Source organism: Mastomys coucha, chromosome X (genome assembly GCF_008632895.1).
Source record: "Mastomys coucha isolate ucsf_1 chromosome X, UCSF_Mcou_1, whole genome shotgun sequence".
Lineage (NCBI taxonomy): Eukaryota > Metazoa > Chordata > Mammalia > Rodentia > Muridae > Mastomys > Mastomys coucha.
Window position 1 is genome coordinate 151,489,851 of NC_045030.1, and position 11,455 is coordinate 151,501,305.

Here is an 11,455-nt window from a genome sequence, read left to right on the forward strand (position 1 = left end):
AGAATTGACAAATGGGACCTCATAAAGTTGCAAAGCTTCTGTAAGGCAAAAGACACTGTGAATAGGAATTTATTTTTCTTTCTAACTCTATGAAGAAATAAATGGGAACTTTGATGGGGATTGCATTGAATCTGTAGATTGCTTTCGGCAAGATGGACATTTTTAATCCTATATTAATCCTGCCAATCCATGAGCATGGGAGATCTTTCCATCTCCTGAGATCTTCATTTTTATTCTTCAGGGACTTAAAGTTCTTGTGATACAGATATTTCACTTGCTTAGTTAGAGTCACACCAAGATATGTAATATTATTTATAGTTATTGTGAAGGGTGACATTTCTTAATTTCTTTCTCAGCCTGCTTATCCTTTGTGTAGAGGAAGACCACTGATTTGCTTGAGTTAATTTTATATCCAGCTACTTTGCTGAAGTTGTTTATCAGGTTTAGGAGCTCTCTGGTGGAATTTTTGGGGTCATGTAATATTCTACCATATCATCTGCAAATACTGATATTTTGAATTCTTCCTTTCCAATTTGCATTCCATTGACCACCTTTTGTTGTCTAGTTGCTCTAGCTAGGACTTCAAGTACTATATTGAATAGGGAGGGACAGAGTGAGCAGCCTTGTCTAGTCCCTGATTTTTGTGGGATTGCTTCAAGTTTCTCTCTATTTAGTTTCATGTTGGCTACTGGTTTGCTGTGTATTGCTTTTACTATGTATAGGTATCAAGCCTTGAATTCCTGATCTTTCCAAGAGTTTTGCCATGCAGGAGTATTGAATTTTGTCAAATGATTTTTCAGCGTTTAATGAGATGATCATGTGGTTATTTTCTTTGAGTAGGTTTATATAGAGGATTACATTGATAGATTTCCATATATTGAACCATCCTTGCAACCCTGGAATGAAGCCTACTTGATCATTTGGGGTTAATGTTTTGATGTGTTTTTGGATTCAGTTTGCAAAAATTCTATTGAATATTTTTGCATTGATATTCATTAGTAAAATCTATCTCAAGTTCTCTTTCTTTATTGAGTCTTTGTGAGGTTTAGGTATGAGCATAAATGTGGCTTCATAGAACGAATTGGGTAGGACCTCTTTGGTTTCTCTTTTGTGGAATAGTTTGAATAGCATTGGTATTAGATCTTCGTTGAAGGGATGATAGAATTCTGCCCTAAAACCATCTGGTCCTGGGCCTTTTTTGGTTGGGAGACTTTTAATTACTGCTTCTATTTCTGGAGGAGTTATGGGACTGTTTAGATGGTTTAACTTTTTAGATTTAACTTTGGTACCTGGTATCTCTCTAGAAAATTGTCCATTTCACCCAGATTTTTCAGTTTTGTTGGCTATAGGCTTTTATTGAACCATCTGATAATTTTTTGGATTTTTCTCGGTTTCTATTGTTATATCTCACTTTTCAATTTCTGATTTTGTTGATTTGTATACTGTCGCCATGCCCTCCAGTTAGTCTGGCTAAGGGTTTATCTATCTTGTTGATCTTTTCAAAGAACCAGCTCCTGGTTTTGTTGATTCTTTGTATAGTTCTTTTTGTTTCCACTTGGTTGATTTCAGCCCTGTGTTTGATTATTTCCTGCCCTCCCCTCCTCTTGGGTGAGCTTGCTTCTTTTTGTTCTAGAGCTTTCAGATGTGCTGTCAAGCTGCTAGTGTAAGCTCTCTCCAGTTTCTTTTTGGAGGCACTCAGAGCTATGAGATTTCCTCTTAGGACTGCTTTCATTGTGTCCCATAAGATTGGGTATGTTTTGCCTTCATTTTATTAGATTATAAAAAATCTTCAATTTCTTTCTTTAATTCTTCCTTGCCCAAGTTATTATGAGTAGAACATTGTTTAGCTTCCATGTACTTGTGGACTTTCTGTTGTTTTTGTTGTTATTGAAGACCACCCTTAGTCTGTGGTGATCTGATGGGATGCATGTGATTATTTCAATCTTCTTGTATTTGTTGAGGCTTGTTTTGTGACCAATTATATGGTCAATTTTGTAGAAGGTACCATGAAGTGCTGAGAAGAAGATATATCCTTTTCTTTTAGAATAAAATATTCTATAGTTATCTGTTAAATCCATTTGGCCCATGATTTCTATTAGTTTCACTGTGTCTCTGTTTAGTTTCTGTTTCCATGATCTGTCCATTGATGAGAGTGGGGTGTTGAAGTCTCCCACTGTTATTGTGTGAGGTACAATGTATACTTTGATTCCTGGGAATCTTCTGTTGGTGGATCTTCCACTGTACATGTTGTTCATCATAAGCATATTGACCACGATATCAAAGTGATTCTTCTTAACTCAAAGAAGGCCAGGCTGAATACTAAGTGGAGAGGAGGGTTAATGAATATATGAAGGACTCACACCTCATGGACTATTCTCTTACTCTATATTTGGAGACACAATGAAATAAAGAGATCAGTGATGATAATGAAGATGAAAAGAAAGTAGGAGATGAAAAAGATGAAGGTGAGAAACCTAAAATTGAAGATACATGATCAGATAAGAATGGTGATACTGGGAAAAAGAAGAAAAAGAGGACAAAAAAGACTGAGGAGAGATATACAAGTCAAGAAGAACTGAACAAGGCCAATACCATTTATACCAGAAAATTCTAATGACACCAACACTCAGGAGGAATATGGTGAGTTTTATAAGAGCCTTACCAGTGGGGAAAAACACTTGGAAATTTTGCCTTCTCTATAGAATTTAAGGCAATGTTGTTCATCCCTTGACAAGCTCACTTTGACCTTTGTGAGAAAAGGGGAAGAATAAAGACATCAAACTCTGTGTCTATCATATGATCATCATGGACAGTTATGAGAAGTTATAACCAGACTATTTCTACTTTATTCATGTTGTTGTTGACCCTGGAGATTTGCATTTGAGTGTCCCCCAAGAAATATCCCAGCAGAACAAAATCTTGAAAGGCACTGTCAAAAACATTGTGAAGAAGTGCCCGGAGCTCTTCTCTGAACTAGCAAAAGACAAAGAGAACTAAAGAAAATTCTATGCAATATTTTATAAAAATCTAAAGCTTGGAATTTATGAAGATTTCATTAAATGGTGACATTTCTCTGAGATGCTGGGCTACTATAAATCTCAGTTTGAAAATAGATGGCTTCTACCTCAGAGTATGTGTCTTACATGAAGGAGACACAGAAGTCCATCTACTATATCACTGGTGAGTACAAAGAAAATGTAGACAACTCTGCCTTCATGGAGTATGTGGAGAGATGGGGCTTTGAGATGGTATATATGACTAAGATTAGTGACTAGTTTGATGTATATGAATAAGCTTATTGACAAGGAGTTTGGTGGGAATAGTCTGGTCTCTACCTGGTACTATCAGGAGATGAGGAGGAGGGGAAGAAGAAATTGAGAATAGCAAGGGAAATATTGAGAATCTGTTATTTCATAAGGGAGGTCTTTGGATAAGAAGTTTGAGAAACTGACAGTTTCTAGTAGGCTTCTTTGTTGAACCAGGTGAATTGTGACAAGAACCTATGCCCAGACAGCCAAATTGGAGCTTAGACATGTGGAGACAACTCTACAATGATCTATATGATGGTAAAAAAAAAACCAATAGTTTCATGTGAAGAAAACAAGAAGACTGTCAAGGACTTGGTGGTGCTGCAGGAATTCACCCTTGAGGAGCCTCAGGCCCTGTTCACCTATATCTAGAGTCTATGATTTGATATACAATTTGATCTATGATTAAACTAGGCCTAGGTACTGGTGAAGATAGGTGACAGTGGAGGAGCTGAGTATTTCTGATTACCCAAAATGAGGGTTGTAAAGATACATCTTATACGGAAGATTAAAATTCCCCCTGAAAAACCTGTGCCTTTTATGTAATTTCCATTATGGTTCCCCAGCATCTTTGACTGACCGTGATCCATCAGCCTCTCTGCTGATGTCTAGTGGTTATTTTCTTCTTTTTTTCTTCTTAGTATCTTCACACAGAAAAGTTCCCTGCCCTACCAATTAGGAGAGTTGTTCTTCATTTTGTTTATTTTGTTCTGAAGTTGAAAACATGAAAAATAAAGATGTACAGTTTTATTTTGAGAGATACCTATGTTGACAATAGGGAGGCATTGAATAGTTTTAAACAAACAATCATTTGTCATCTTCTCAAAAGCCTAATTGAATGTTTGGAAGCTGAAAAGATTTGAAGAATAAGTAATCAGAATGAGAAACAATGGATGTCCACAGTTATGGCTGGGTTGATTGGGAAAGTGATGCATGATTTAGCATGTGTAAGTCTGAGGTCCCTCTGGTACATTCAGATAAAATGTTTATGAGCTGTTAGATTTATGGGTCTGGAATTCTGGGGAGATGCATGGACTTTTGATAGAGACAAGGGAGTCTCTAGTATTAGAATCAATTGCTAAAGTAAGGTTACACCAAAAGATTATCCAGAGTGAAAACGAAGATTATGCCTTCTTGGGAAGGTCGGCAGACATTTGTAGAGTAGATTCCAATGTTGTGGTGTAAATAGAAAGAAATGCAAGAGTGTCTTTGTATATTAGTTCTACTAAGTGGATATATCTGCTTCCTGAATGAACAAGTATCTCCCACAAATCTTTGGAAACACTTTGGAATTTATATTTATTTTCATTTGGTTAAAATATATAAAGCTCAACTCTATAAAGCTTTGTAGTCATATTAAATAAGGCCAATTCTAGACAATAGTGAAATACAGGGGCTGCTTCCTCCCAATTGGCAATAGGTATGAGACCTTGAATCACAACTCAATGGGGATGGTTTATTCATGCCCATAGTCCATGTACCCATTCTGATTCATTCACATGTTCACAGCATCTTCTCTCCTCCTAGCACTTATTTCTAAATAAACAATACTGTGAACTATAAACTTCTCTACTGATAAAGTACATGCAGCTAACATTATATGAACCCAACATATAAATGCATGTGATAACAATTATCAGAAGTTGGTTGTTTCCTCTGTGGGTACTGGGGATAAAACTCAAGTATGTAATCAAGCTTTCACAACAAACTCATTTTCATGCTGAGCCATCTTACCCACCTCAAACTTGGTTTTAAAGTATATAAACATTTACCTTTTTTAACTCAAACTCTGTTTACTGTGGAAAATATATAAGATAAAAAACAGCATAAGCAAGTGAAATCACCTCTAATCTCACTGTCCTTTTGCTATTTCTTTCAGAGAATATGTGTAATTGAAAAAAAATCATACACATAGTTTTATTTAATATTGAATTAATATATTGTGTAATTTTTCTCTTAATACAGATGTTTGATACTATTTTAATGGATTCAGAAGTTGCAGAAAATTGATTTAATATATTATACTTTGTTAGGCTTTGCTGTGTAAATGAATATTTAAAGCAATACAGTATTGTTATTTAATTTCCCTATTTAGTATTGCAAATGACTGACAGCACTACAGAAGAATAAATGATAATATACATGGAATCTGTGAAAAGGCATAAAAGTAATTGTCAAAATGATTTTGTAAATGAACCAAGAAAATAAATATATGGAAGACAAGAAAGGCAAAGCTCTGAATTAAGTAAAGTCTTAAAAACAGAGAGTTCTCTACAATATCCTCTAAGTAAGGATAAGTACAAAATGAAAATTCCAAGATTGTTCTGGAATTATAGTTTTTGTCTTGTTGACAAACCGTCAAAATGTCAAAGCCTACAATATCTCAAAGTGCTTCTCCAACACTTATATACCAGTGGATCTTAACATTAGGATTAGAAAATATCTTCATATGGGCATGCAGTAATCTGTACCCCACTGTGCTACTGTCTTCCTTAGCAGACTGTAAGTTCTATTTAAAAGTTGAAAAGCTATGTTTAGGGATATGCCTCAGTAAATCATTTACCACATAAACATGAGGAACAGAGGTGGATCCTCAGAACAGAATTCACTTGAAAGCTGAGCAGGCATTGAAGTTTGTGTGTGATAGGTAATTTGGGAGCAAACTAGCCAGATTATCTCTAGGTTCAGTGAAAGTCCTACCTCCTTATATAGGAGAATAAGGAAGGCATCCAATGTTTATCCTACTTATAGGACATTGTAGATGGCTGTCCTTTTCTAAAATTTCATATAACTCAGAGGTTTATGGTGTCCTTTACCTCTTTCTTCTTGGATATTCTTTTCCAATTCACTTGTAAGAATATTTTCATGTTGTCCTCATGCCCTGCCAAAACAGTATCATGCAATGCCTCTGCAATGAATATCAGGCACTATCTTTTTACCTGCTGTATAGAAAGTGAGAGGTAAGGTTTTATTCAGATTGCTAATGAAAAACAAGGAGTTTGTGTAATCAATGTAATGATAAGTTGGACATCTTCAATAATCAAACCGACTATCACAGTGACTCAAACGGTTAAGTTCTTTAAAGAAGCACACTGAGAAAAAGTCACATGTAAGAGATTTATTGAGGTGTTTTCAGAAAATTACTACCAGAACCTCAGGAAAGGAAGTAGGACCAGGCAGAAGAAGTTGAATGTTAACACAGCTCCAAAACAGGTATCAAATAACTCTGAAGTTGTGACAAGCACTCAGGGTTGTCTTACTTTGCAGAACACGGGTTATCTATGTCTTTATACTTTTGGATAATGCTCATTGGATAAAATTTACCTCTGAGAAAAACACAGCCTAAAACAAAGCAGCTATTTGCACATGAGGAAAATTTATGTGGGAGGCTGACAGCTAAAGACTGTCTCATGGCTACATTCCCAGAAGCTGGAGGAATGAGTTCTTTGGTCCTAAAGATGGATCTGGATAGCATAACACAGTGTCTACTATACTTAGAATGAATTCACAGACTTGTTCTAAAGTTTGTATCAGAGCTGGTTGAAACATTTGATTTGAGATAGCAAGTACTTGGGAAGAGAAGTGGAACTAAGAGATACTTAAATGACCTTGGTTGGACCATGTGACCTAGTATCCCCAGATACCACAAGACTAGAGGGAAGATTCATCCCTAAAGCAACAGCACTACCATATGCCTAGTGGTTCAGGAGATAGTCTCTGTGTGCATTATGTATCAGGAATGGTAATGATGGGTTGAATTAATTTGTTATCTTTCTGATACACACAGCAAAACCCCAAAATGAAAGAATAGAGAAAGATTTTAAAGCAATAGAAGTTACATATATATATATATATATATATATATTTACACACACACACACACACATATATATAATGAGAAGACTGATAGTGAACCCCCTGAAGCAAATTAGAATACAAACTCTGAGCATAAGGAACAGTATGAAGAAAGATGGAGAAGGTGAGGTCAGTACAACCATCAATGCCTGACGTAAGTACTCACTTTTAATGACTAGTGAAGTATAAATTAGAACACTATTTAGACATTGTCTGCTTTAACAACAACAAAAAAATATGGTTTCAACTATCCCACAATGCCCTTTAAATCTCCCAGTGAGTTAGAATCAACCAAAGAACTTTCAGAAAAACACACTGTTGATCCCTGGACTCACTTCTGAAAATTCTGTTTAATCCTGATCAGAGACATTAAGTCCATATTTTTAACAAGCTACGTGGGTAATTATTATGTAGGAAATCAACAAACTGGTGTTTGAGACTCAATTTTTGAGGACATGATTCCATATACCAAGTGATGTTATTCATTTTAAATTCAGGTCTAGGAAGAAATCATTGTTACTATTCAACTGCCCAAAGTAAAACCATTTTTTGACCTAGTTTTACCTAACTTCCCCCAACAGTCCCAAGCCCCCACTGACTACATCCTGCTGAGTAGAATATTCTCCTGCAGCTGTACTTGCAGCTTGGAGAGGTTCATTGTTTTACAACATAAAACAAATCAACTGAACTGAAACTTGAGACTTCTGCTCCTTGGCCTGCCTCAGGTATGATGTAATTGTGGGTTTTGGATTTATAAACTTTACCCTGCCTATTTCTAGGCTGGGGTGGAGAGCTCTTTCTGTCACAAGCCTTCTCTTGACTGTCAGCAAATAATGGACTTTCAATTTGACCTTCATTAAGTGGCATTCTCCTGTGTCTTGCGTGGGTACAACACTATGGTGACTGAGCAGGCATTAATAGGAATATCTGTATTACTAAGACTGGGAATGAATGGAATTGCATTCATCACTGCTGCAGTAATTACTTTTTTTTTTTGAGATGGCATCAAACCTCAAAGCTCCTGTTTAGAAAGCAGGCCATGCATTTCTTTTATTGACTTATTAGCAAAGTGACTAAGCTTTTATTGCATTTTTTGTGATTTTTTGATAACTTCTATAAACATATCTGTACATAGAAAATACTTATTCTGAAGTGTCTTTCAGAGAATGAAATGTTAGTGCTATTAAGTCTGAAATTTAGGAAAAATATAGTGTATACCAGAAGATGGCCTACACATATGGATTGAATGTTTAAAGGACTGATACATTTTTTAAATGTGTTCTATCTCTTAGATCTTTCTTATCTATACACCCATAAATGCTTAGGATTCTGTAAGTCTTCTATTGATTGATGGGTGAATTCACTGATTGATTAGAATCAAAATAAAGGCAATATTTTATTTGCTTTTCTTATCCATCTTTATCATTTTCTCTCCCTCTTTAGACTCTAGGTATTGTAAAAATCTAAGAAATCTTGTAGTTTTGAAGGTACCAAGTTGGCCTATATTTTAAAGTTTACCTTCTCAGAGAGGTGATAGCACCTCTAAGGAACTAAAACTGTTTTTTAGGGCTTTAAAAAATAGGTATCTTGCAAGACATGGTGGCACATGCTTTTAATTCCAGCACTGGAAAGGTAGAGGCAAGGAGATCTTTCCAAGTTCGAGGCCAGCCTGGTGGTCAACATTGGGAGTTCCAGGACAGCCAGGACTATACAAAAATACCCTGTCTCAAAACAACAACAACAACAACAACAACAACAGAAATAGGTATCTAACTGACTCATGGCCCTTTTAAGGGTCACACAGTTCATAACCAGCCATATAATGCATTTGTGGAATTGAGTTTCTAAGAGAAGTTTTGGAATAAATGTGTAAATATATCTATCCTTATAGTGGTGGTAATAATCAAGAAAAGATTGAAAATACTTCTTTTACACTTAAACTTTTAGTCTATTTTCTCTGTCCCTCTCCATCTGTCTCTCTGTCTCTGTGTCTCTGTGTCTCTGTGTCTGTGTCTCTGTGTCCCTGTCTCTGTCTCTCTGTCTCTCTGTCTCTCTGTCTCTCTCTCTCTCTGTCTCTCTCTCTGTGGGTGTGTGTAAGGGTGGTGGTGTGCAAACATGCATACTACAACATATATGTGAAAGTCAAAGAACAACTATTGGGAATCATTTCACCATGGGAGTCCTAAGAATTGGTCTCAGGTCGCCTGACTTGGCAGCAGGCACCTTTAATTTTACCTTTTGAGCCAACTTGCCAGCCCTGAAAGTACTTTTAATAGTTTTACAAAAACCTGGCCTTCTAGCTAGGATCTGGTATTTGCCTCAGTGCACACAGAGATTGCTGTGAGCATTTTGAGTGGTAGACTGGCAGAATGAATCATTCAGGAGACCTGGCTTTCTGGCTAGCCATTAAAGACATCCTGGATAACATTATGTTAGCCGCCAAGTATTCTGTTTGAGGAGTACCAGAAGAGTTAGCACTGTTCAGAGGAGCTTGAAGAATTTAATACAGTGAACAAGATTTCAAGGGATAGCTAGACTTTTTCTTGATGGAGGCTTGCATTACTTTGTTTTTGTGATCAAATATCTAAGGGAGGAATTATTATTATTATTATTATTATTATTATTATTATTATTATTATTATTATTCCTCTAAGGGAGGAGTTATTTTGGGTTGTGGTCCCAGAGAACATAGTCTACTGTGACTGACTCTGTTGTTTTTGACATGTGTGTGGCAGAGCATCATAGAGAGGAAGAAGCTATTTGCTGAGCAGTGTTCAGGAAATGGAGTGAGTGGTAGGAAGAGGGCAGGGCCAAGGAGACCACTCCAGTGGCCTGTTTTTTCTAGCTAGCCCTCACCTCCTAAACTTTCTAGAAACTCCCCCAAATTCCACCAATATCACTATAAGAGCCATTGGAGCACATTTTAGCTCAGAATACAAAAACACCCTTTATTAGTCATCCTGGGGAAATGAAAATCAAGTGATACTAATAATAATGGTATTATTGAAATGCAAAACTAACTGAATAGTTCAAAATGTTGTTCTGTCTGAGATGCCTCGAGACATAGATGAGAGAAAACAGGAGCCTAGAAGTTAGTGAATCTAAATATTATGACTAAGTCGAACATGCTAGATATAAAAGGCAAGAAATAAAAAAAAATCAAGATAGTGTTTGAGATCATTTCTACTGGAAATTGAGGCAATATATCTCCATGATCTAGAGTTAAATGCTCTTGGTTGTTTGTTGTTGTTGTTGTTTTGTTTTGTTTTTGCTTTTTAGGTTTTTGGTTGTTCATTTTTCAATTAAGGACATTTGTTCATATTCGGAACTAAACTAGTTTTGTTGATGTGAACAATGCATTAATTAAAATATAGTTACTAAATATATATATGAACTTTAGAGAAGCAAATCAGAAATAAAAATATGAGTAACAAATATAGCACATATAGTTATGTCTCTCAGAAGAGTTTACTCTGCTCATATTCTGTACATTATTGGCAAATATCTATAGCCTATTGAACCATTATATTTCTTGAATGCTAACTTTTTCAATTAATCATGCAGTAATGCATATTAAGTATTTATAAAGTAGAATGATTAAAATTTTAATGTATTTAATTATTGCATTTATATTATAGTATATGCTATATAGTTTTATCCTTTGTGTTGTAGGATAAACAATTCTTGCCATTACTTTAGAATGATATTCAAAAATGCCTGACAATGTTTTAGGGCTTCTAGGCTGAATGTTTTACATACCAAATTTATTTCCCATATCTTTAAGTTGTTTTGCCAGATGCCCTGTGCCAGAAAAGGCTAAACTGTACAGACACCATCAGTAAGTTCCATTGCTCATTGGCTTCTGATGTGTCAGGAGAGAGCACTTGAGGTAATAAGGAGTTGGCAAGAGACTAAGAAATGTATCCATTATTTCTTCCTCTGCATGATCATCAGAGCTTATTTGAAGGCCTCAGTTGCTATACATATGCTATATCAGCATCCAGTGCTAGCTAGTATCTTCTTCTTTCTTCAGGATGTAGAACTCTTGATGTTACTAACCTTGGGACATTACTGTCTCTAATTTTCTAAATGCTGCCCATGTCTTTGTGAATCATCCAATATTTATATTCTTATCAGTTATTCACAGTGATTATTCTTTCTATTCTATAGAACCCATACTAAAACTACATTGTAGTAAACTCTGGGGTTGTGCCAAATCAGTGATCTTTTAATGGATTATGTTACATATGAGCTAAATTTCTAACCAAGGCATTTTTATTTATTTATTTATT

At 35.7% G+C, this 11,455-nt stretch overlaps 1 pseudogene; it reads left to right on the top strand.

Moving 5' to 3' along the window:
• The window catches only part of LOC116099351, a 99,042-nt pseudogene extending 95,767 nt beyond the window's left edge, over nt 1–3,275 (top strand).
• Nucleotides 3,276–11,455: the final 8,180 nt, after the last annotated feature.